Source organism: Otolemur garnettii, unplaced genomic scaffold, assembly GCF_000181295.1.
Source record: "Otolemur garnettii isolate 467f Iridium unplaced genomic scaffold, OtoGar3 scaffold00022, whole genome shotgun sequence".
Classification (NCBI taxonomy): Eukaryota; Metazoa; Chordata; class Mammalia; order Primates; family Galagidae; genus Otolemur; species Otolemur garnettii.
This window is the reverse complement of record NW_003852417.1, coordinates 12,487,347-12,514,688: the sequence shown is the minus strand read 5'-3', so window position 1 is coordinate 12,514,688 and position 27,342 is coordinate 12,487,347. Positions and strand designations below refer to the sequence as shown.

The window sequence follows — 27,342 nt, the reverse complement described above, 5'->3', positions numbered from 1 at the left end:
ACACAAAGGGTTTTATCAGTATGGCATGCAAACTTAGAGTAGGGAGACATAAAAATAAATGTATGATTCAAAATAAATCAGATAAGATAATTTGTGGTTTAAAACATTGTATTAAGTAAATTGGACTGTCTGATCAACGGTAATATGTATAGCAATCAAATAGCTATGAAAAAAATGAAACCATTTGAAAGGAGCTGTTCCAGTCACTAAAACATCATTGATTGATGCATTCACTAGAGTAAAGATCAAATCTTCCAATTTATAACCACTTGAGGATTTTGTTTACAAATTTTTCTTTCAAGGCCTCATCTTACTTGACTAATTAAAGCTAATTTGGAAGTATAGGAGGAAAATATTTAATACATTAAAACATATATGTTATGTCTTTTCATATAATGGCCAGAAATTGCTTATCATCATCCAGCGTAATCAGTTCAGCTTCATCAGAACTTGTTAGTATTTTTTCCGTTTCTCTGCCATTTTCAGTTCTTAAAATAATTTTACAACTAATTTCATAATGTAACATAGCACCTAATTTAGAAGGGCTGTGTGCCTTGTATTTAATTTTTAAAATCATGTAAAGTGACTTTACTCATTAAATTGCAGTTTCATTTGCATAAAGCATCCCATTGTATAGTTCTGCATATTCTTCTTGCTGACGTTCTATTCCCCAGATAAATATTCCTTGAAAACAAAATCAGAACAATCTACGATCCATAAACAATAGTTCACCTGAAATTCCCGGAGGAGTTTTAAATGTTCTCATCTTTTCTCACTGAGATTTTAGAAATATGTTCTTAAAAGCCACTTTAATAAAGACATTTGGCATATATTCGATACCCAAATCAAGACAGTAATTACCTGACACTATCCCTTAGAAAATGGATGGTACTATTGATAACAACTTTCTAATAACTGTCACTATCCAGCAGTTTTCTTTCAAATTTCATGGTTAATGTCAAGTGAAATCAAATAAAAATAAAATCCATGAGTGAAAAAAATAAATAAATGGGTAGCCTTGATAATACTTATTATGTTATTTAAAAATTAATGTTATTTAATGACATTTATTTTTTAAGTACACTATATATTTATGTTAAATAGGTTTTCAAGTCAAGAAGCCAGAGGGAAAATTGTAAAAGTTTTCAGGAAGATTTTTACTTCCAAACATGATAGACAAATAAGGATGGAATTTATTCTAGCTTCTGAAATGACTAGAAAAGGAGAGGAAATATGATACAGTCTTTTCAGACATTGGAGCACAGCCAATGCAGGACAGTGATGGCAAAGAGAAGGGAAACAGGTAAGGGAAGCATTATGATTGCCCAGCTTACTGTCTGAAGAGAATTTCCACATTACAGGTAAGGAAGACAAGACCAGAGCCCAGCAGCCTTGCTGACTTGAGAAGACAGAACTGAGAGTATGGGGAGTCCAGGACAATTAACATTTTCAGGGCAGAAAATCAAAGAGGTAGGAGATGCCCACAGAGAGCACCAGAGAAATGCAACGGGATTCCCTTCCAAGTTTTTGCCTGAATACAGACCTATACCTGCAAGCAAGGAAGCTACCTGTGGCCAGGGAAAGAACTATATAGACAAGAGTAGGTATAACAATGCCCAGAGCTCACTTAGCACTAAGAATGGTCCCTTTCACACCAATCAGGATGAAAAGACTTCCTAATACATAAAGCATCAAGTAGAATCCGCAAAAAGGTATTGCCTCAGAAGTGGGAGCAAATTTACCTTAGACTAAAGCAGCTCTGGATTCCCCTAAGGCTTAAAACACCAGCCTTAAAACCTATCGAATAGATTTCAAGTAATTTCACTACATCTCAGAATAAAGTCTAAAAATACTAATATCTAAATAAATATAACAAAATCCAGCACCCATCAGTAGCTAGAATCCAATGGAAAAATTACCAGGTGTGCAAACAGGCAGGAAAATACTACCCATAGCCAGAAAGGGTGGAAATCAGTCAATACAAACAAACATCCCAGAAATGGCATAGATGATACATTTAACACATAAGGATGTTAGAACAGTATTAAAAATCAACTCCACATTTTAAGAAGATAGAGAAAAATGTGAATGTGAATAGGAAAGAACTGGAGGATATAAAGAAGACTCAAATTGAATTTCTAGAGATGAAAATACGATATCTGAAATGAAAAATACATTAAAAACAATTAGCAAATTAGACACTGAAGAACCAAAGATTGGTGTACTTTGGGGGCATAGCAACAAAAACTACCCAAATGAAAAACATACAATAAAAACAATGAGGGGGATAAAAAGGAAAGAGTGTCAGTGAGCTGTGGGACAATATCAAACAAGGAGTCAAAAACATGTGAAGAAATAATCACTGAAATTTTTCAAATTTGGTGAAAACTATAAAATCTCAAAACTAGGAACCCCTGAAATTCAAACAGAAAAAAAAATGAAGAAAATCATACTAAGATGCATCTTAATTAAATTAATGACAAATAATAATTAAGAAAAAAATCTCAAAAGACACAGGAGAGAGGGGCAGGAAGGACACATGTAGAGAGAAGGAAAGACAAGAATGAAAGCAACTTATCAGAAACCAGACAGATCTCCAGACAATGCTGTGATACTATAAAAATATACTGAAATCAAAAATAAAACAATCTGGCCACCAAAAATTCTATGCAAGCAAAAATATCTGCCTTTCAAAAATTATAACTAAACAAAGACTTTTATAGACAATCAAATGCTGAGAGAAGTAGTCCCTCACAGAGAATTTCAAATTTTCCCACTACAAGAAATACTAAGGGGACTTCTGGCAGAAATACAACGATAACAAGTAGAAATTTGGATCTACAAAAAAAAGGTCTTTTGGAAATGTTAATATGTAAATAACCATTAGATATTGTTTCTCCTTTAAAAATTCCTTTAACCTGAATTGTTTAAAATAAAGCAGAAAACTAAAGATTTTATTGAGTGGATATTATATTAGAAGTAAATTTTATAACAGCAATAGTGAGAGACATGAAAGCATACTGCTTTAAAGTTCTTTTTTACTCTATCCAAAGCCTTTTTTATTAAAAGGCTGACTGTGAATATTTGAAATGTAACTATAAACCCTAGAGTTTATAGCACAGATAAAAATGGAATTATAAAAATCAATTAATTAATCCAGAAGAAGGCAGAAAAATTGGGGGAGGAAATATAAGTATACCAGATAGTAGATATAAACTTAGCCATATTGATAATCACATGAATTATAAATGGTTTAAACATTCCAATTAAAAGCATAGGTTATCTGATTGAATTAAAAAGCAAGAATCAATTATATGTTGTCTAAAAGGAACTCACTTTAAACATAAACACAGAGATAAATTAAAAGTAAAGCGATAGAAAAATAAATACCATGTCCCACACAATCAGCTGTTTTGCTGGAGTGGTCATAGTAATATCAAGGTGAACTAGATTTCAGAGCAAGGAATGGTACCCAGGAAAAGCATAATGAACCCATAATGGTCTAAAGTTCAGTAAAGAAAATGCAACAGTCTTCAATATATATGCAAATGATGACAGAGATTCAAAACACCTTTCAAAAACTGTTAAAACAGAAAAGAGAAATTAACAAATTCATAATTACAATTGAAGATTTTAATAGTGATAGATGAAGGAGAAAGAAAATCAGTAAAGGTGTAGAAGACTTACCCAGTATTTTCAGTTAAGTTGACCTAATTGACATTTAACAAAATTTTCTCCTAACAACCGCAGAATACACAAGTCTTTTCAAGTGCACACAAAACAGGTAACAAAATGGGGTGGTGCCTGTGGCTCAAAGGAGTAGGGCGCCGGCCCCATATGCCAGAAGTGGTGGGTTCAAACCCAGCCCTGGCTCAAAACTCCAAACAAACAAACAAAAAAAAAAAACAGGTAACAAAATAAACCATATTTTGATAATAAAACAAGTCTATAAATTTAAAAGAAGTCATACAAAGTATGTGCTGTGACCACAGTAGTTAAATTAGAAGTCAAAACAAACAGATATCTAGTGATGCTCTAAGTATTTGGAAATTAAAACATACATTTCTAAGTAACTGAAAGTAAAAGAAAAAAATCACAAGAGAATAGAAAATATGTTGTACCAAGTAAAAATTAAAAGGCAGTGTATCAAAATGGATATAATACATCTCAAGCAGTGTTGTGGAGGAAATTTATAAAATCAATTGCTCTCAAAATGGTGTTATAAACTTTTACACTAACTCACTTAAAAAGAGATTAAATTAAACATGAAGAAGAAATAATAAAAATCAGAGCAAAACTTAATAAAAATAAACCATAGTGGAAAATAAAAGAAACCAAAACCTGGCTTATTGAAAAGACCTCTAAAATGAACACTATTCAGACTAATAATTAAAAGAGAAGACATAAACTGCCTGTGTCATAACTGGTACAGAGACCAGCACTACAGATGGTACACATATTTAAGTAATAGTAACAGACTATTATAAGTAATTTATGCCATTTAGATGAAATTGACAAATTACCAAAGTTAGTCTTTAAAAGACCAACTATAAAAGCTCATTCAGAAAGAAGTTGGTAGTATGAACAGCTCTAAGCCACTTAAATAAGTTCAATGTGTAGCAAAAAACTATCCCACAAAGAAAATCTAAGTCCAGAAGTCTTCATTCATGGATGATACCAAATATTTGAGTAAGAAAGTATACCAATCCTATGCATAATTTTCAAAACAATAAAAGAAAGGACTATGTTTTCCAAACCCATTTGATGAGGCAAGCATTACCCTGATATCAAAACCAGAAAAATCCATAAAAGAAAAGAAGACTTACAAATGAATATCCTTTATGAACGTGAATACAAAAATCCTTAACAAAATATTAGCTTATCAAATCCAGAAATATATAAAGAAATGCCATATGGGATTTATCTTGAGAATGTAAGTTTGGCTTAACATTTTTAAAAATCTATCAATGTATTTCACCAAATTAATAAAGGAGGAAAGCCATATAATCATCTTCAGAAAGGCAGAAAATCCGTTTGATAATATTCTTCTCCCATTCATGATAAAAACCTCAAACTAGTCATAGATAGAAACTTCTTCAATTTGATTTTAAAAATCCTACAGCTTATATCATTACTTAGTAAAAACAAACCTGAAGATGTTCTTCTAAGAGCAGAAAAAAGGAAGGGAGCTCATTTTCACCACTTTTATTCATCATTTTACTGTAGGTTCTAACCAGTTTAGTATGTCAAGAAAACAAAGCAAATGCATCTAGATTGGGAAAGTAATACTGTCTTTATTCACAGCTGACATGATCCTCTAGGTAGAAAAACATAAGGAATCCATAAAAAAAAAAAAAAACCTATTAGATTTTTAAGCAAATTTAGCAGGTAACAGGATACAAAGTCAATTTTTTTTTTAGAAAAAGCAATTGTGCATGTTAAAATTGAAAAATTGGCAACTCAAATTTTAAAAATTACCATCTATAATATAATCAAAAATATAAACTACTTAGAGACAAATTTAATAAGCTACACATAATACCTATACATTGAAAATTATAAAATGTCTCTGAGAGAAATTAAAGAAGACCTAAATAAATGATTCCATGCTTATGGATCTGATAGCTTAATTTTAAAATGTTAGCTCTCCCTCAATTGATGTCTAGACTCAACACAATCCCAGTCAAAATTAAAATTGTCTGTTTTTAAAGTTACAAGATTTACTCTATCACACTTCATGATTTATTCTAAAACTATATAATCAAGACAGTGAATTGAGTAGAGACATAGATTCATAGAACAGAACAGAGTCACTTTTGACAATGGAATACCATTTAGCACTAAAAAGAAATGAACTACTGATATTTATAACAACACAGATATAACTTAAGAGCATTAACCTAACTGAAAGTAGCCATACACAAAGGACTAAATAGTATTTGTTTATGTTTTTATGAAGTTCAGAAAAAGCAAAGCTATAATAATAGAAAGCAGCTTAATATTTGCCTGAGGTCTTGAATAGGAGAGATGGAATCGACTGCAGAGGACTTGAGGAAACTTTCTAGGCTGATAGAAAGGTCCTGAATATTGATGGTCTTGTTTGTTTTGTTTGTTTGTTTGTTTTGAGACAGAGTCTCACTGTGTTGCCCTAAGTAGAGTGCTATGCCGTGGCGTCACAGTTCACAGCAATCTCACACTCCTGGGCTCAAGTGATCCTCTTGCCTCAGCCTCCAAAGTAGCTGGGACTACAGGCACCTGCCACAACACTGGGCTATTTTTTTGGAGACAGAGTCTCCCTCTTGCTCAAACTAGTCTCAAATTCATGAACTCAGGCCATCCAACCACCTCAGTCTCCCAGAATGCTGGGATTACAGGCATGAACCACCGTGCCCTGCTATGGCATTGGTAGTTATACCAGTGTAAACATTTTCAAAACTCATGGAATTACTCACTCAAAGATGGTGACTTTTACTATATATGAATTCTACCTGATAAAGCTGACCAAAAAAATAGAGATGAAACTGATAAATATTCCAAAATAATAAAGAACAGGAATTAATAAATAAGAAAAAATAATAGATCCATATCTTTGAAAAAATTGATGAAGTGGACAGATCTGTAGCTGGGGTCATCAACTGAAGGAAAGGAGAGGGACATAAAACAAAATTACAGAGAAAGATCTGAGCTATAGATCAGGTCAAATGAATACTATGAATACAAAAAAAGCTAAGCCCTGTCTCTCAGTAGGGTCAAGAGCCTCAGTCATACAATCAATACACTCCTGTTCTGCAGTTAAAATGCAGGAACTGAAAAAAATCATCCAAAAATCATGAAAAAACAACTTTGAAGTAAAAGAACAAATTTCAAAAGGATACATGCAAGTGAATATTAAGCAAACAATAGCACACAGTAGTATTTACGCGTGCATATATAGAAAAAATTTAAATACATAAGAATTAGAATTTAAATACATTCAAAAAATTTAAATACATAACATTTAAATGCATAAAAAATGTAAATACATAAAACCTTAAATACATAAGAATGTACCAACTTTCCTCTAGGAGGAAGGACATGTGAAGGAATGGAAGGGGCAGCACAAACGAGGACTTTCACTGTATCTCTAATACTTTATTTCATTCATGTCACAAAGAAACTGACAGAGAGAAAGCTAGAGGCAAAAAAAAAAAAAAGGCAAAACACATATTATCTTTCATTATTTTCTATAGGCGTCTGTTACATTATCTTCTGCTTGTTGGGTAGGTTTTAAACGTTACATAATTTTAAATAATTTGAGGGTTGTTTAAAGCCAGCCATAAACTTCACACAACAAAGTGTTTTGCACCGGCCGACCCAAAAGTCTCCCGTGAAGTCTCCATACATAGGGAAATAGGAAATTGTAGTTAAATCTACCCTTATTTGCAAAAGTCATCATAAAATTTTACAAACTATGGGTATTTACAAAATAGTCTGTACTTCTGTGGCACCCCGCCTAGTGATCATCTACCTGAATAATCTCAAAATTGACATAGACAAGAGTTAATACACATTAGTTCTATCTGAAAATTTTCTCAAAGTTATTAACAAATTAAGAATTATATCAGCAGATTCTTTTTTTTTTTTTCTCAGTATCACAAAGAACAAATATTTGGAATACAAAAAGTCCAGGGATGGATATTAGAAGCAGGAAAAGTACAAAAGAAGTTTGCTTAAAAACACTAAATTTTAAAAAATTGACTTCTCTCCAAAATCCAAATAATCGTGGTCTAGGCAACTATCAGAGTAAATGCTTCCTGTGCTCATTCCTTTAATAAGAATGAGCTCATGCGGATTTGTATGTCCAAGTGTGTGCACACCACACACATAAGGATACACGCTGCAGGGACAGACACGGCTGGGTTTGGTGGTTCTAGGTATTTCACATCCACATTCTTAAGTCTGCTGCCTTCTCATGATGTATCAGCAGATTCTTAATTTTAATTCTTTACTGACTTCTAGAGAAGGCCAGAATTAATACTAGCGCCTACTAGGTAACTAGGTAATTGCAGTATGTCACTACATGGCAGCTATTAAATTCCATATCATGATTAATTATTATTAAGGGTGAGTGAGTGCTCTATGATCCTGTCCTTGGAAAATGAGGTCAGAGAATTGTCTGTACTTAGAAAAGAGTCAAGGCAATGAAAATCCAGCCAGGAATTAATTGTACCATCTCCTTCCTTTATCTTCACACTTATCATTTTGAATCATAATTGCCTGTCTGCCTGCAGGGTTGGCACACAGTAGGCACAATAAATTGCTAACTGATGGATGAGTCTCCAGGAGACTAAATTCCATGAGTAGAAGAATCACGTCTGCTTATTCCCAGCTCCTCATATGGTGGACCTTGCATGAGGAAGACAACAGCAAGAATTTATTGAATGAATGAAGTAGAAGCTAAAGAAACTGCTGATTCCTACAAATTCCCTGATCTTCAACTGAAAGGATCTCTTCTCAAATTTATATCTCCTTCAAGAATATTTATCTTTTCTTATAGTTACTTGTATTTATGTGTCCTTTCTATTAATTCATTTTACTACTGTTTAAATTTTTTTGACAGCAGGGACTATTTCTTTTTTGTAATTTATTATGGAATTATGGAAAGCAGAAAGGAAAAAATGTTAAACCTAAATTTAACTCATGTAGACAGTCCTTTAAGTTTAGCAGAATTATACATACTTTGAAGTATGCAACATCAAACCATTTAAAATGAATTTCACTTTCATTACAAGCATAAGGTCTGGCAATTAAGTTAGTAAATTCTTCCTAGAAAAAGTGCTATATACCTCCTTATCTAATATCACTAATTACCTTCAAAGTACTCCCTTTGGAAAGTTATGCACCAATGCCAACACCTGGTCTACCCTTCAAACAATTTTGGAACTCTTTCTGGGATAACCAACAGAGCTACCATCCTAAGGCACACAAAGACACCCAACAATAATAATGAATGCCACTCAGCAAGACCCCACCATATATTAAAATGAACACAGTTGTGAGACGCTGATATCTCAAGGTTATGAAACCTTACTGAGTTGTTTGTACAGTGCTGCTAATATAATTACACAATGGCAAGTTCTCAAACCTAACCGTCAGACCTTGTACTAAGACCACTCTGATGGTCATTCCAGAAAGAGTTCTAAAACTGCTTTAATGGGTAGACTAGGCACTGGTGTCAGTGTATAGCTGCCCAAGTGGAGTACTTTCAAGGTGACCACAGTAATATACAGGAATGAAGTATGTAGGTCTTTCTCTACGATGAGTTCACAAACTTGTTAGGTCTCATATTAAGTTATTTATTAGCAAAGGATTGAACTATAATTTACCTTGCCATACTGCCTACAGGACTAGTGATCCTGTTTGTTCAGCTGTCTCCTGTTAAACACTATTGAACAAAGAGCTGCCAAACATTGTCTAGGTCATTTGTTCTGTTTATAAACAGGAAGTGTATGACATTTAACAAGTTGTCATCATTTGCAAACTAGATTTATGCAGAATGAAAAAAATTTTAAAAAGAGGGGAGGGAAATGAACACAAACCTGAAGTGCTTAATGATCCCATTAATTGAGAAATAAATAGAAGGAGAAATTAAACAGAAGAGGTAATGGCTTTAGAGTCATTATCCTATTCTGGAAGTACTGCTAATGTTTGCCAAGTGATTTTCTTCTAAATTGAGAGATGAGAGTCAGTCTACTTTAACACAGTAGTTCTTGAATCTAGCCAACCACAAGAATCACTTGGAAAGTTTTTTAACAACACAAATCTCTAGATCTTCTTCCTAACTTTCTTAATCAAAATCTTCAGGGTGGGACCCAAGCATATAGATTTTGAGTGTTGACCAGGTGACAGCCAGTAACACCCTCCCTTCCCCAAACTATAAAAATCAAAATGTCTTCAGTACAGCAGTTCTCAACTATACTAACTGTATTAAGGCCACGGCATTAGGAAGGTTGAGAACCACTGTCTTAAGACATTGCCAGATTCCTCTGAGGGGTAAAATCACCAACATCCAAGAACCACTGCCTAGTGCTTTTTCCCAGTCCTGTCTGATAGAACTTTCTGGAATAAGGGACATAGTCTTCATCTGTGCTATCTGATGAATATAGCCACAAACAACATGTGGCTATTAAGCACTTGAAGTGTGGCTAGAGTGACTTGGAACTGAATTTTAAATTCTACTTAATTTTAATTAATTTAACATTAGAAGTCACATATGACTAGCAATCATTCCATTGGACTGTACAGCTTTATAAGATCCAGATCTAAGTGTAGGCAGTTGAATCCATATGATTTCCCCCTAAATGCTTCTGAGACCCGCCACATACAAATTATTTACAAGTGTAAAAAGAAATATACCTACTGGCTTGACGCCCGTAGCACAGTGGTTATGGTGCCAGCCACATACACCAAAGGTGGCAGGTTTGAACCCGGCCTGGGCCAGCTAAACAACAATGACAACTATAACAAAAATTAGCCAGGCTTTATGGCAGGTGCCTATAGTCCCAGCTACTTTGCAAGCTGAGGCGAAAGAATCCCTTAAGCCCAAGAGTTGGAGGTTGCTATAGGCTGTGAAGCCATGGCACTGTACTGAGGGTGACATAGTGAGGCTGTCTCAAAAAAATAAAAATAAAAAATTGACCTACTTCATGTCTAAACCAGAAAAAAATCTTAGGAAGTTATAACTAAAGGGAAGTTCACTTGTTTTGTTTTCTAAGAGCTGCTCAGGAAATACTTTTGTTACCACCCTTTATATCCAGATTACCCAGTCTGGCTGGAGACAGACTCTTTCAGTACTTACTATGATCTCCTTTTACAATCCTTAATATTTTCCTAGAAAAGTTCTCACTGTTGTTGGTTTTGTCTCAGTTCTTAATAGGTCAAAATATATAATTATCAAATGACCCAGAAATTTTCCTCCAAGGCATATATACAAAAGAAATGAAATGTGTACACAACCAAATATACACAGATGTTTATAGCAGCATTATCCCTAATATCCAAAAAGTGGAAATAACCCAAATGCCCATGAATAGATAAACAAAACATAATCTATCTATACAACGGAAAATTATTGGGCAAGAAAAAAGAGTGAACTCCTGATAAATGCTACAATCCACATGAATCTTAAAGAAGCCAGGCACAAAAAATCATATGATTCCATTTATACATGTATACAATGTCCAGAATAGGGGAAAATCTGTAGAGATAGAAAGTAGATTGATGATTGCCTAGGGCTGGGATGGACTGGGGACATTTGGTGAGTAATGGCCTTTGGGTATAGTGTTTCTTTTGAGGGTAATAAAAATGTCCTAAAATTAGATTCTGTTGATAGTTGCCTAACTCTGTGATTATACTAAAAATTATTGAATTGTATGCTTTCATTGAAGGAATTTTATAGGATGTGAATTATATCTCAATAAAGCAGTTATGAAATCTTTCAATATAACCCAACACATTAGCAGATCTCCACGATATCAATGGGTGCATAATATTTAGTTTTGAACTAGAAGTGTCTTTTGAAAATCTTTTTTCCAAGATAATCTCTTCACTGGCTACCTCTGTGCTCATTTCCAGCATAACTGAAATGACCTCGCATTGTGCCTAAGCTCCAGTTGAAAATCCTCAAGTGTGGCCCTTACTCAACAACAAAGCATTCCACTCTACGAAACCCATTGTAGGATGAGGTATATACATGTGATGGATACTCCTGGAATAATTTCAGCCTGCAACTGAAAATGTCCATCTGTGCAATTCCTGAGTTCTTTCAGCCTGTCCGGTCCAGAGGAATGAGGGACACATGAACACTGGCAATGTGAAAAATAAAAAGATAAGAGGTGGCCAATATCCAGACTGATTTTATCATGAGTCAGGCTGGTTGAACCCTGTTCTGGATATAAAGTGCTAAGTGGGGGGAAATAAATAGCTTCTTGGAACCTGAGAAAATGAAGTTCAATTTTAGGGCCTTGAGTTTTCCATACAGCCCCAGGTAGAGCCCATTTTCCAACTTGAAAGTCCACGCAGTTCACTTTACAGTAAATGAATACATTTCTAAAGTGCGACCTTATACTGCAAATAACAGTCAGGCTCATGCTGCTTGAGCACTGATTGTTCAGGAGACCTTGAAATATGCAGAAGGCAGGGAAGAGAAAATGGCAAATATCAAGCAAAGTACAATCTTGCATAATGTCTACCAAAAAAATTATCTAAAGCAGTTATACTTTTATCCTCTGGAAGAAATAATGTTGAGTGAAACAAGACAGTTTAAGTGGTTAGATGGAGATACGTTGTAAAATTACATGAAAAGAACTAAGGGCTCAGTTTGAAAAGAACTGGCTTATTAAAGACAAATGTGAAGGGAGGAATATTAATTCAGCACACATGGCAGTGACCATGGGTTACAGTGACACTGGCATTCGTCTGAAAATTAACACATTTCTGACCTCCCTTCTATTCATTGAAGGGATGGATTCATAGAACTAATAAGAGTTAAGCCTGTTGGAATAGTTCTCGGAAGAGTTTGATTTATTTTGGAAAAAAAGTTTCATCCTCAAGACAAGTTGTATCAACTATACTCTGACTTTCTGATGACTAAATATAATGGCAGCCTCCCCGACTCTAGTTGTCTGGATTGGGTACTCCCTCTTCTGTGTTCTGAAAGCACCCTGGATCTTACACTTAGAATTGGTATATAGAATATTTAGAATATACATACAAATATGTGTGGATGTATGTACTTTTAGAGACAGAGTCTCATTGTGTTGCCAAAGCTGGACTCAAACTCCTAGGCTCAAGCAATCCTCCTACCTCAGTCTCCTATGAAGCTGGGATAACAGGGGTGTGTCACCATGCCTTGAAAAAGTATTATTTTTTAATATTGTTATTTTTTATTTGCTTCTCCCACTTGAGTGAATTTCTCAAGAACTGAGATTTATTGCTGGCATTCATGTGGTGTTCAGTTACCAAGAGCCTCTTATCAGAGTTTGTAGCAACCATAGTTTCCATCTGTGGTAGGTAGAGTTTCATCTTTAGGTGTTCCATAGGCCAACTGGCTCTTTCCCAGATTAGGTAATTCAAGAGTTGACATTGTACCTCGACTCTGCCAAAAGACCATGTGATAGATCAGACTGTACCATAATACTCAGTTCCACTGGTATTTGTTCTGAGCTCCAAAATGGATGCTGTATACAAGGCTGCCCACTATGGTGGGTTTAATATCATTGCATTGGCTTCAAGTCAAATGTTTTTCAGGAGGTATTTCACGTGGACTTCAGACATTCCAACTGCACTCCCCAGATACACACCCTGATGAGCTTTATCTGTTATTCTAGCCATGCTTAGTGAGATGCTAAAGAAACAAATTAGTCAGTGACACCCATAAGGTCTGAAAGTTTCATCACAGGAGGGATCCCTGGGGGTGGGGGACATGAACCCAGATCCCAAATGCTGAATTAGAAATATTAAATCCCTTGCATGTTCCATATCCCTAGACTTACTCCCAGATCTTGTCCTCTTTTTTGCTTGCTTGGAGTTTTTTTTTTTTTTCTCAACCCATTCTCTTTCTCTAAGTAGAACTTGACCAATTACAACATTATAGTGCATTGTCTAGACCAAAAGCATGTTTTCATCAAATCTTTGGGCTATAACGTTCACACCAAGTCAATGTTACAGGAGACATGGTTTCTTTATTCTGAACTGTGTCAGTGCTAACTATCTCAGTTTGAAAAAAAAAAAAAGAGAGAGAGCAATAAATAAAGTACATAGGTGTCCTCAAGGAAGACTCAGCCTATCTGAACCAGACTTATCACCTGGACTGTAAGAAGTCCTTTTGGTACCTCACCCATCTTGCTGCTGCTCCCTAGGCCTACGGGATTAGAGGCTGGTGGGTAGACATGCGCTGTTCTCTATTTCTGGGAACACACACAGGTGAACTTTGGATTGAAGAAATCTGTATTTGTTGAAACCTTTGGCCAGAGTTATAAACCCATGTGCTGCGTGGCAGGGATGTCTCTGACTCAGGAACAAAGAACAAAGAGCATTTAAATTAGTCACACTGAGGAAAACACCAAAGAAGCAGAAAGCACAGGAGGGTTGACACTGTGCACCCCTGTCCTGGGGGAGCACCCTCCCTTCCCTTTTAGCCCCTTAAATAGAGGTTTCTTGGAGAAATATGGGTTTTAAACAATAAAATTTATGTCAAAATCATGCCTCAGACCCTCCAAGTTCACTTTTCATGATGAACAGTTTAGACTTTTGATGGAGTCCTAACACCTCAAAGTAGCCAACAAACAACCCATGTTTTACTTTGTTGCCTGATTGATTGAGCGATGAAGATTCCATTTCACAAAGCCCAACAATTCCCACTACACCTGCAGAGATATAACATTTTTCTGATTCACAAATACATTTTCATTGTAGAACATTTTCTTAAATAGAGAGAAGTGCTAGAAAAAATGTTTCATATTCCCACTACAACATTTTGTTCACTGTGCTCTTCTGTGATTAAAAGATAAAATTCACATATGAAATCTTACAGAACAAAAAAATGTGGATTTCTACCTTTGAATTTTAAACCCTGAACTTTACACCTGATTACATAAAACATCAAAGCCTACTTAGACAGGCACCTTGTTGGAGATGGGTAGTATATTGTAATAGGGTGTGAAAAATTGTGAAATCAAGCCAGCTCTGTGGGAGTGTGCACAGCACGCATCCTCTGTGAGGTGCTGGTAGTGCCAAGAAATTCCTTTACTCCTAATTGGCCAAAGCTTGTTATCGTCACTTGCAGGGCATGGCCACAGTCAGTGGAGGGGTTCCAGAGGTGCTTGATATCCCCACTGAGTTCTTTAGCATAGACACTAAAATTCAGGCCCTTGAAATTGAGAGAAAGAGATTGAGTAGTGAAAACAGAAGAGTGATTGAGGGGTTTTTGTTGATCCTGCACAGATTAGGATCCAACAGAAGTCTCCATCTACCTGGCAGAAGGAAAGAGGTCGAGCTTTCAAAGGTGATGTCTGACAACCTATGAAGTTACCTGGGCATTAGAAGGAAGTTCTGGGAAGAATGAGAATCAGCTACATGCTAAACTAGGTTCTGTTGGCTTTAGCCCCAGGTACTTACTGAGATGATATCTGGTCTGGAATGATCTTAGATTATTATGTAAGCTCTGTAGGATACCAGGAGCCATCTAAAGTCAGATCTACTTACAAACGTTGGCTCCTTGGGTCTAAGATTACTGTGTACACCCCTGCTCTTTTCACCTTTATTTCCATTGCATTCTTCAATGTCTAACTCTGAAATTGAAAAGAAAAATAATTGGCCCTTCTGCTGCCATCAGTTTCATCATCTGTACAATGATGGGTTGGATGGGTTCACCACTGACGACTCTTCCCAGATGTGCATTCTATGCTCCATGGATGTAAAGACTACCCATGCTGCATCAGGCAGCAACAATGTGATCACTAGTCCAGGTCCACCGTGCTGGCCTGTTTCAAAAGCAGGGATATTTACTTGCAGTGCCTCAGAGATTGGCCCTCCCAGTCCGGTTCTTTGCCAGCCATTTACTTCAGAAGGGCCTAGGGGCCCCTGACAAGGGGGCTTCAAAGAATGGGAAAGGAAATAAAAAGGGTGTGAATGAGAGACAGAACTTTTGCTTTTTTTTCAATAATTTGCTTCTTATTTTTATCTTTTTGAATTGCAGAAGTACGTTGCTCATTAACTGATTCCCATCTTTGTTTACATAGCACATTGCCTCATATTTCTCGGCAAGCATTTCCTTAAATAATTTCTAGTTTTCTCTTAAATTTGTTGGGGTTTATTGTTTCTTTATTTTGAGACTGAGTCTTACTCTGTCACCCTGGGTAGAGTGCTGTGGCATCATAGCTCACAGCAACCTTAAACTCCTGGGCTCAGATCCTCCTGCCTCAGCCTCCTGGGTAGCTGAGACTACAGGTGTATGCCACCATGGCTGGCTAATTTTTCTGTTTTTAGTAGAAACAGGGTCTCACTGTTTTTGAACTCCTGAGCTCAAGCAATCTGTCCGCCTCGGCCTCCCAGAGGGTTGGGATTACAGGCCAGAGCCATTACATGCCCTTCCCCTTAAATTCTACATGCTCTTTAAATGTCTTCAGAGTGCTGAGAATACACACTACTTTTCATAAGCATTTATTCTTTTTCTCTCTAGCACCTGTGGAGTAAGAAGTTATGATTCCTCCTTTTGAATAGTGAAGAAAAATACATGGATATTGCACACATCGAGGCCACAGAATTGGTCTTGCATACAGGGTCACTAAATGGTGACAATTTTCAGTTCTTCAGAAGAGGGGAGGAACTGCCCGGCGTGAGTAGAACCATACAGATTATCTAAATTCTCTACCGATTGCTGTAAGGCAGAGAGCTAATTGGTGGTAGCATCTAGATAAATACTCACATAATTTGTTTCTTCATGAGATATTTTCCTTCTAAGCCCACTTTCTTAAATGAGCTACCTTCTCTCCACTTTCTGCTTCAGCATTGACAACCCAAAAAGGTTGGTCGTTGAAGCTGTCCCCTTCGATCTTAGTCCAATTCAAATCAAAGGGAGAAGAACGGAACCAATTCAACAAGGTATAGAATGTTACCTGCCTAAGGAGTGGCTCAGGACCCCAGGTGAGTTTGACCGTCTCCAACATCTCCCCTGAGAACTAGGTGAACTCTGAGGGCATAAAATGGAACTGAGTTTCGGGGTCTGCATTCTCCATAGATTGAGAATGAAGGGGTCAAGGAAACAGTATTCACCCTCAAACCCCAAAACAAACTTACCTCATTAGTCCAAAGTCATTTGATATAATCTATGTTATAATGTCAGACAATTTATTTATTTATTTATTTGTTTTTTGAGACAGAGCCTCAAGCTGTGCCCCTGGGTAGAGTGCCATGGCATCACAGCTCACAGCAACCTCCAACTCCTGGGCTCAAGCAAGTCTCCTGCCTCAGCCTCCCAAGTAGCTGGGACCACAGGCACCTGCCACAATGCCTGGCTACTTTTTTTTTTTTTTTTTGGTTGCAGCCGTCATAGTCATTTTGGCAGGCCTGAGCTGGATACAAACCTGCCACCTTAAGTGTATGTGGCTGGTGCCTTAGCCACTTGAGCCACAGGCGCCAAGCCAAGTCAGACAATTTAAAGAAATCACGTAATATCATCCAGTTTAGTTGACTACTTCTCTACACCAACCACCTCCTTAAGCTGACTTAATTTTCATAGATCAGACATATACCACATGTACATATGAGTTCAGCAAACCTAGTCCCATATGTCAACCACCTCCATATTACAGTCCCATGGGTAGTCAACTTACAAAGGTTTTATTGTAATTATCAAGGATTCATGTAATTACTTCTTGTGCCTTCAGTCATGCATTGGGATGAAACCTAACCTATACTATTTTTCAGGACTTGAATTATTTCAGTGTCCTTTGGTAATCCTTTCCAATGTCATACCAACACTAACCACCTAGTTAATATCTAACCTAAATCTTCCTGCTACTTATTTAAACCATTTATTTTCTTTGATAATCCCAGGAGACATGGGAGAACAGCAGGTCTCCTTTTCTGGAATCTTTTCTCAGTGTGTGAGCTGCCCTTGCTATAATAACTCAGAGTGAACAAAGCATGCAGAGGAGAATCGCAAAGAATATAGATTGTTTAATTCTCCAAACAATAAAAAGAATCAGGGTTAAAATTATGGTTTTGACTTTTCCTTGTATTAACTCTGTGATCTTGGGCAAGTGATATAAAACCTCTAAACTTTGATTTCTTCTTTTGTAATGTAGCTAAAATACTTAAACCAAAGATTATATAAAGATCAAAAAGTGTAATGTATGCAGAAATTCTTCAACTGTGAAGTGCAATGCAGATACTAGATACAGTAAAAATTATTCATTTGTCATGCAGGTTAAGTCAGAAGAATGATGGTAAAGTAATAACTGATGGGAAAATGGGGACAAATTGGAGCCCTTGTGCATTGCTGGTAGGAATGTAAACCAGGATAGAAGATGTGAAAAACAGTATTTTAGTTTCTCAAAAAATGTAATCATAGCCAGTAATACCATTCTCAGTACACACTCAAAGAGGAGGGACTCAGACAGATATTCATAGCAGCATTATTCACAACACTCAACAGTTGGAAACAACCCAAATATTTATTGACAGATGAATAGATGGCAAGAAGTGTTATGTGTGTGTATGTGTGTGTGTATACATTTACACACATACATATATAATGGAATATTAATCAGCCTTAAGAAAAAATGAAATTATGACCCATCTAAAAAATGAATGATTCCTGAGGACATTATGCTGTTTTGTGGCCTAAGTCAGACCCCAAAGGAAGATTATTTGATTCCACTTATTTGAGGTACCTAGAGGAGTCAAGCTCATGAAGACAGAAAGTAGAATGGCAGATACTAGGGGCTGAGGTCGTTTAACGGGTACAGAGTTTCTGTTTGGGAAGATGAAAAAGTTCTCAAGACAAACTTTTTCAATCATGGTGGTGATGATTGCACAATAATGTAAATCTACTTAATGCCACTGAACTGTATACTTAAAAATGGTTAAAACAGTCAATTTTATGTTTGTATATTTTGCTATAAGTAAAAAGAAGCAGCTGATGGTCACTACATAGTCTTTATTTAGCAGAGCATATGGGGACTCTGGATATAAAAGAAACGATATATAAGTTGCCTTTTTATTGGCCAGACTGGACAAATACATAGAACAAACAAGACCACTAAGCAACTACTTTGGAATTGAAGGCTGCTGTGAGAGGCAAGAGGAGAAGTAGTGAACTTGCTGGATTGGAGGGAGTAAAGAAGGCTTCCCTCGTGGATGTGAAGCCCAAGGCTGAGCACACATGTTGACAGGCACAAACCATAGCTAATCATTTTCAGACCTAGGAAGCATTTTTCAAGGAACTGCCCCACTGCTCCCCACCCTGGAAATCAGCCATTTTCCTATTGTTTCAACTTGAAATCTAGAAATCCTATACAATATTGATTCATTGAAATTTTATAGTGCATAGCAGAGAGCAAGAGATACTACACTATGGCTAGGCAATCATAGACACCTTTTTGAAACTGGGAACTGGGAAGGTTGGTATAGAGAAAATCCAAAGGCCAGATATTGATTGACAAATTATCTGGAGTAAGCTGAGATAAGCAGTGGTAAATCATTACATTTGTTAGAGGCCTACAGTACCCCAGTGCAGTGATACCACACTGCTTATCTGAGCACAGTCTCTTCACTGTGCAAAAAAAGATGAAGCTCTGCTTGGCAATGACAAAAAGAGGTTCTGAGGGTAGACGTTGCAGAGAGTGGTGGCAGAAGTCCAAGTGATTTAAGGGAAAGAGTGTGGACTTAGATGACAGACAGATACGGACTCAAATCCCACTTCTATCACTTAGTACTCAGGAATTTGAACAATTACGTCACTTAGCTTCTGGTATGGAGAAAAACAACACCTACACTGCTGACTTTGGGAGAAGATGATGACAATCTGTATAACGTCCCTCACAAATAAAGGGTACTCTAATAATGAGAAGAAAACTAGCAATAACATTTTCAATGGAGGTAGCTCATAATTGTTTGTAGATTATAATAAAAATAGCTAACTTATACAGTACCAACATTATCCCCAAGTCTATTCTAAGTACTTTATATTACAGACTTTTAACCCTTGGGAAAATCCTATGAGGTAGGTATCATGGTTGTCTCCATTTTATATTTGAGGAAACTAAAATACAGATTGGCTAAGATACTTGCTAAATGCCACAAAGCCTGTAAGTATTGTTACTAGTGCAATAAGGTAGAGTAGAGATGAAATATAATAGGCTCCTATGCAATTGATTCATTATGTATAAAAACATGTAACTTTAGTTTTAATGAACAAAATGATTAGAGGAAACAAAAGAAAATGTATCATTAAATCCCCATAACAAATCATATAAAGATTTTTTTATGGCCATATTAAGTTTCTATCCAGCACTAGTTCCTTAGAAAAAGATAATGAAACATAAATTGTCATGTCAAATTAACAAGATACTTTATTTTATACATATGGCTGTTAAAATATTTAAAAATGGAATTTTAAATGGTTATTTAAAGCTCTCTTTTGTGATAATTTTAGAATGCAGATGTTTTTTATATAGATATATGTGTATATAAATACAGGTAGGTCAATGTGTACATTTCTCAACAAGAAAGAAAAAATAAATAGGCCACTTATAGAGATTCACATTCCTTTTTGTTTACAGTAAGACTATAAATCTCAAAAAGATTCGCATGAAGAAATTGTACCTCAAGAATACCAAATATATCATAGAGGAATATGGGGACGGTTTGGTTCCTTATTTACCTGAAACAAGTTTCTAAATGAAAAATATGACCCAAAACATTCCAAAATCAATAGAAAAACAGAAAAAATATTTTACTTGTAAGTGAGTGACATAGGCACACTAATAAAATTCTTATTATGGAAATCATTCAATGTTGAATTTTAGGAACTAATAGGTTACTTAGAAGACATTAGAAAAATAATATTAGAAAATTACTCAAAAAATATTAGAAAAAATACTATGAATCAATACTTGTAGAATATAGGCAACTCTATAGCCCCAGATACCTTCTAATTAAACAAGCCAAAAAAAAAAAAAAATGAAATGAACAGTACTCAAGATAACAGAAAGAAACCACAAAATAAAACCAAGGAAACCAGGGAGAAGGAATTAATAAAAATAAAAGCAAAAGTAAACAAGTTGGAAAATGGTAAAGATAAATGTTAAATCAAAACTCACATTCTTCAACGATATATAAACCTTAAAAGCTGTAATCAGGAAGAACTGTGCATGAGAATTTTAAAAGGGATATACTGATAATATGGAAAAAATATTTTAAATAGAAAGGGAGGACATAGTATAAATATTACAATCTAAAAATATATATATATATTTCTACGAAAATCAATATTACTAAAATGTATTCAGAAGATGTGGAGAACATGAACAGAACAATAAGACTAGAGGAGATTAGAGCCATAGTAAAAATATATACCCCTAAAAAGGCACCAGGCCCTGATAACTCATGACATATAAACTGCTAAAGAACAAGGAAAAAGCTGAAAAGTTGTTTAGCTAGTATAAATTCAATGCCAAAATTGGATAAAGGATAAAAAAGAAAATTATAAACCAATAAACATTTGAATTTATTTAAAGCAATTATAAACAAAGTCAAGTCCAGCATTGCATTAAAAGAAAACTATACCACAGCGTTATTTACAGTACTATTTGGAAGACTCTATTAATTCAATAATTGTAATTTATTACATTGTAAGTTTAAAGGGAACAATCTGTAAGAAATAGTTGATAGATGTCAAAAAAATTTAATAAAGTTTAATACCCATTCCTGACTAAAACAACTGAGGCTGTGGGTAAGTTAGGAATGGAAGGAACCTTCCTTAACTCCATAGATCATAGCTGCTAAAAACCTGAAGCAAACTTGTACTTTGTTCCTGTCTTACTTTGGACAGACACCAAAGAAGCTTTTCCTCACTTGAGTTTGGTCCAAACCTATTGTTCTAGTCATCAGATAGTTCTCCATGCAGTCTTGAAAGTCTTTCGAAATCCTTCAGAACCATGCCTGCACTGTCCACCATAGGAAGATGGACTCTGGCTGTATGACAGAAGGGAAAGCTTGAAGATTGTTTTGGCAGTGATGCTCTCTGCCACAGGCAGCTTCTCTGGGTGCCATATATCTACACAAATGCTTCTTCACTCTCCTCTTCTCAATAAGGGAGATGACCCAAAATCCCATTTAGTTATATACACATCTCTAAGTTCAAGAACTCTAAGTGCTGCACAATCCAACACATTAAACATGGATGTAGTTCTTTATGGTTTGATGACCTATAAACTAAAGGATGTTAACTTCTCCTCCATGTCCAATACATTTAATGATATATGTAATTAATAATTGGGTAGCATCCCTAATATCAATAAGAAAAAGACAAACAACCCCAAATAAAAGTAGAGGCTTTGACTTTCAAGATGGGAAATTAATTGTACACAGTGACATTCTTTCCTTCCTCCAGCTACTCTATCCTTCCACTCTGAGTCTTAGATTACTTTTTAAGTGTGTGAGGACATAGTCTCTAAATTCAAAGAGATATTTTTGGCTAATGAAAGTCTAAAGTTTGAAGAGGATAACTGCAGCTTAGAATTTTGCACTGGAGTATTTTAGAAAGTCCTACCACAGAAGATGGGAGCACAATCATGGGTACCAGTGCCTAGAGGTGGCAGAAACCAGGACTAGGGAGAGAGGTGGAAACCAATGCAAACCACTGAGAAATGAGTTGTGGTACCCACACTGACCATGCCTTGTATACCTCATTCTCCCCCTTTCTACCCAGTCAGCTCTATCTTAGGGGTGAAGGCAAGCAGAAGGAAATAGGGCACGGCAACGCCTAGACAGAATGATGAAGCCCAGAAGACTGGCCTCTAGGGTATCCACCCAACTTTTCCTCCCTCTCAATGAACACAATGGGGGCACAAACCTCAGGAGCTATTTCTATACTATGCCTGAGCCTGCTGAGTGGAAGTATAAAGAAAGGATCTAGCAAGGATCTCTAACCACCAAGATGAGCCCATAGTCAAGATTCAACATTTGGTATGTGGCCACCTTGAAAAACACAGAACAACCTACCAGAATTACAACTATGAAAAAATAAATGGAGTATAAGAAAAGGACTTGTCTTAAGAAGTATAGTGTCTTCAAATATAATGTGACATCACAATAATGAATAAGGAATTGTTTGTTATGAAACAAACCAAAGTCAAACCTTGCAAATAAAAAAAAAACTGTAATTAATAAAATTAAAAAAACAGTATATATAAATAGAAAAATGGATGCAGCTGAAAAACAGATTAAATATCTGAAAGACAGAAAGAGCCAAGGAATGTAGTTCAATGCCACAAAAGTGAAAACGTAAAAAATACAGAAGAGTTCCATAAGCCATAACATCTATTTAACAGATAACAGTGAGAATAGAAGGGTGCCAGTCCCATATGCCAGAGGTGGCAGGTTCAAACCCAGCCCCTGGCCAAAAAAAAAAGAGAGAATAAAAGGAAGGGAAAATATGAAGAAATAACAAAAGGGAATTTCTTATAGTTGAAGAAAAATATAAGTCTTCAGGTTGAAATTTTCCACCAGCTATAGAGCAAGATTTTAAAAAAGAAACAAACACAATCACATTTATGCCTCTATAAATGTAATGAACCACAAAGACATTTGCACCAGAATGTTTATTGTGGCTCAGTTCATAATTGCCAAGTCGTGGAAGCAACCTAAGTGCCCAAAAACCCAAGAAGGATCAACAAACTGTGATATATGTATACCATGGAATACTACTCAGCCGGACTTTACATCTTTTATATTTGCCTGGATGGAGTTGAAATACATTCTTCTTAGTAAAGTATTGCAAGAATGAAAGATAAATATCCAATGTGCCCCATATTAATATGAAACCAATATATAACCAATTACACACCCATATGAACAATAAAACACAAATAGAGTCTAGTACAAGGGTAGAGGGAAGAAGGAGGGGGAAGGGGGATGAGGGAGGACTATTGGCAGAAGGAGGGAGAGCCTTAGGTGGGATCTCACCTAATGTTCACATCGTAAGGGTGTTTAACATGCCCCCTGGGTGAGGGGCTCTTCTACAATTGGAACTTTACTCTGGAAGTGAGAACAATATAACCTAAAAATTTGTACCCTCATATTAATTTGAAATACAAAAAAAAGAAAAGAAAAGAAATTTTTAAATAAATGTAATGAAAGTTCAAAGCATTAAGGAAGTAGTTGATATGCTAAAAGCTACAACTATAAAGAGACACTGCTAAGCTTTCAGAGGGAATGAGAAAAAGACTATCCCAAGTAGTACATTCTAAGGAATTCTGATCAGATTTGGCATTAGATTTTTTGACAACACTAGTTGAAAAAAAAGACATTGCTTCAGTTGCTGAAGCAAAAGAAGTTCAAATGTAAATTTCTATATTCAGCCAAAGTATCGTATGAAGATGAAAGAAGATTTGTTTTAATATCTGGGGATTCAGTTTTAGTAACTCAACAGAACTTCTCTCAAAGCTGAAAGAACTGCAAGGGAATGAACAAAGAAAATGAATCCAGAACTTAATGACTACAATGGTAAGCAAAGAAAGCCATAAAACTACTTTTTCTATGAAGTATGATTATAAAATTATATTTTTAAAAACACTCTGGGATGGTGGGGCGGGTCATGGTGTACAGCACACCTCTTGGGGGCATACACAATTACAAGAGGGACTTTACCTAACAAATGCAATCATTATAACCTAATTCTTTGTACCTTTAACAAATCCCAAATTTAGAAAAAAAAAAAAAAAAAAAAACACCCTGGCTCTAAACTTTCCAGTTATGTCAACACGGGATGTGGAACATGGAGGGTGAGGGACTGATAACGGAGTCAGGAAAATGAAAGCATGATTCTTAGGTCCATCAAAAGGAGACAATGGATAACGATTAACTACTGATACTGTTAGAAAATATAAATTTAACTGCTTGTGACAAAAGTTGAATGGAACCACTTGAACTTGAATAAAAAAGATGGGATGTATAGTTTTCACATCAGTCAAGAAAGAACAAAGAAAATTCCATTAATCCATGAGCTTAATCCATAAAAAGGCTCAGAAGAGGAAACAAAGTGTGAGAGAAAGGAAGGTAAAATGAAAGCACAAAATAAGATAGCAGTAAAGAAAACTGAGTGTATTTTTAAATAATAAATATAAATTTCATGAATTTGTTTCCTAGAAGGTAAAATATCTAGTTGGATGTTTAAGATGTTAGCTATGTGCAGCTTACTAGAGAGAACGAAACTGTGATGCGAAGTCTCCATCTTCTTTTACGGCTGCATAGTATCCCATGGTGTACATCTATTATGTTTACCTGGTTGGAGCTGGAACATATTCTTCTTAGTAAAGTATCCCTAGAATGGAAAAAAAAAGTACCCAATACTACTATGAAATCAATATATAACCACCTACACAATCATATGAATGGCAGAACCTAACTATAGTCCATAAAGTAGAAGGGAAGAGGAGAGAGAGGGATAGGGAGAGAGGATATGGGAGAAGGGAGGGTATTTGGGGGACCTCACCTAATGTGCATGATGCAAGGGTACATTTCAAAACTATTAAGAAATGAGTATAATTGTGATGGATGTGTTACTCAGTTCAATGTCAACATTTCACGTTATATATCAAAGCAGTACCCTGAACCCCATAAATGCATCAATGTACAAAGTTATGATTTAATTAAAAAATTATTATTATTAAAAAAGAAAGAAAAAAAAGAAAACTGTGATGACTCAAAGCTTGAAAACCTTTACCACCCAGGGGCAGGTACTCATGGGAAGTTGGTAACAGCAACACTGTGACCAGACAAAATAAAATTGAAAGTCAAAAACATTAAAAGTATCAAAAAAGGACATTTCATGTTCTTAAATAATTTACTAGGAAGATATAATACCGAGAACTTTAATACACCTACATCATTTTGAAATTCCTACAAAATGGGTAACACCACAAGGGAAAAGTAATGAATCTCCATGCCAGTGATCTGTTAAAGCCTCTTCCCATGATCTACCATGAATAGAAATAGGGAGTATTTATATAATAAAGTTACAAGCTTCTGCTAGTAGATATACCTAGACCTTACACCCTACAGAGAACACACATCTTGTTCATTTACTCAAATAACATTAAAAAAGATCCTATAAAAGACTACAAAGAAAATTATAAGAATTTTTTTAAAGGCTATTTGACAGAATCATAGTATATTAAAATTAGAAATTTAAAAGAATTGAGCCCAGAAATATAGGTATTTTAAGTCACTTCAAAATAATTCATTGGCTAAATACCAAAATTGAAGTTTCAAATTGTTTAGAAACGAATGCAGATGGAAGCACTCCTGTCAAACACAGCATCAGTGGAGTCTTCTTTGTTCAATGTCTGCTCCAAAAATAGGACTAAAACAAAGAGAAAGGGTGAAAAGGTTAGCAATGACCTTGAATCATTTGAAAAAAACACTGAGTGCATTCATTATCCTCTCATGAAGACGTCCTAATTATAGAAAGATTTCTTTTGGAATAATAAAGTGAATAAAAATGCTGGTGTTGAAAGTAATAGCTACACAGAAAGTTGCTATCTAGGATGATTTAATTTGTAAGAATCTAGAAGAGCTTAGAAATTTATAGGCTTTGCAATGATTGCTTGGATTCCAGTATTTCAGTTCCTTTAAAAAAAAAATAGTAAAGTAACTAAGATTACAAAAGAGTTAATGTTAATCTCCCAGCATAAAAATAATGTACTGTATAAAAGGTCTTTGAAATAAGACAGGATGGACAGAAGTAATTCTAACAAAATTTTATCTTAAAGACCATATAATCAAACTGCTCCAAAATAAGTGCCTTTCTACTATATTCTTATGTCTTATTCATTGGTGTTTGTTCATAATATTTTATTATAAGATTATATTAATGGCTCAATGAACTTCTTGGTGTCTATAGACTTTGCATTTTAGTGGAATATTTGTGTATAAATGTTTTCATCAAATTAACAAACAAATGAAAATTTATGGAACGTGAAGAGCTGAATTAATGAATTCATTTAAGGACAGAAAAAAATGCTTCATTGCTCTTGAGCTTCCTAAGTGTTGAAACACATGCATTCTAAATCGATATGAGAATGTATTTTTAATGGAAAAAATGTACAAATGTGTGGGGGGAAATGAAGATAATGTTTATATCAAAGAGTTACAGAAGATGAGACTTAAAAGATGATTTGAAGCCTGTGGTATGGGGACTTGAAAACTTTAACTTGGAAAGGACCTCAGAGTTATCTGATCTGCTGTGCAGCACACTTCTGTCACCCAAGAATCCTCATGGGTCCTTTTGTTACTTTCTGAGTATGGCTTGAAGATAACCTTCAACATAGTCCAACTCAGAAGAGGGAAGGGAAGGGGCCAGGTGAGGTGGTGCACTCCTGTGATCCTAGCACTCTGGGAGGCTGAGAGGGTGGATCACTTGAGCTCAGGAATTTGACACCAGCCTAAGTAAGAGCAAGACCCTGTCTTTATGAAAAACAGAAAAAATAGACATTGTGGCTGGCACCTGTAGTCCCAGCTACTCAGGAGGGTGAGGCAAGAGGATCACTTGAGCCCTAGAGTTTGAGGTTGCTGTGA

General features: G+C 35.6%; 1 protein-coding gene across 1 annotated transcript in view; it reads right to left on the bottom strand.

The window, feature by feature from the left end:
* The window catches only part of TDRD15 (tudor domain containing 15), a 72,290-nt gene extending 47,274 nt beyond the window's left edge, over window positions 1-25,016 (bottom strand). Inside the window, exon 1 of the mRNA XM_012803736.2 lies at window positions 24,964-25,016. The gene's annotated coding sequence lies outside the window, so the exon portion shown is untranslated. The remainder of the gene's footprint in view (window positions 1-24,963) is intronic.
* Between the last annotated feature and the right edge of the window lie 2,326 nt (window positions 25,017-27,342).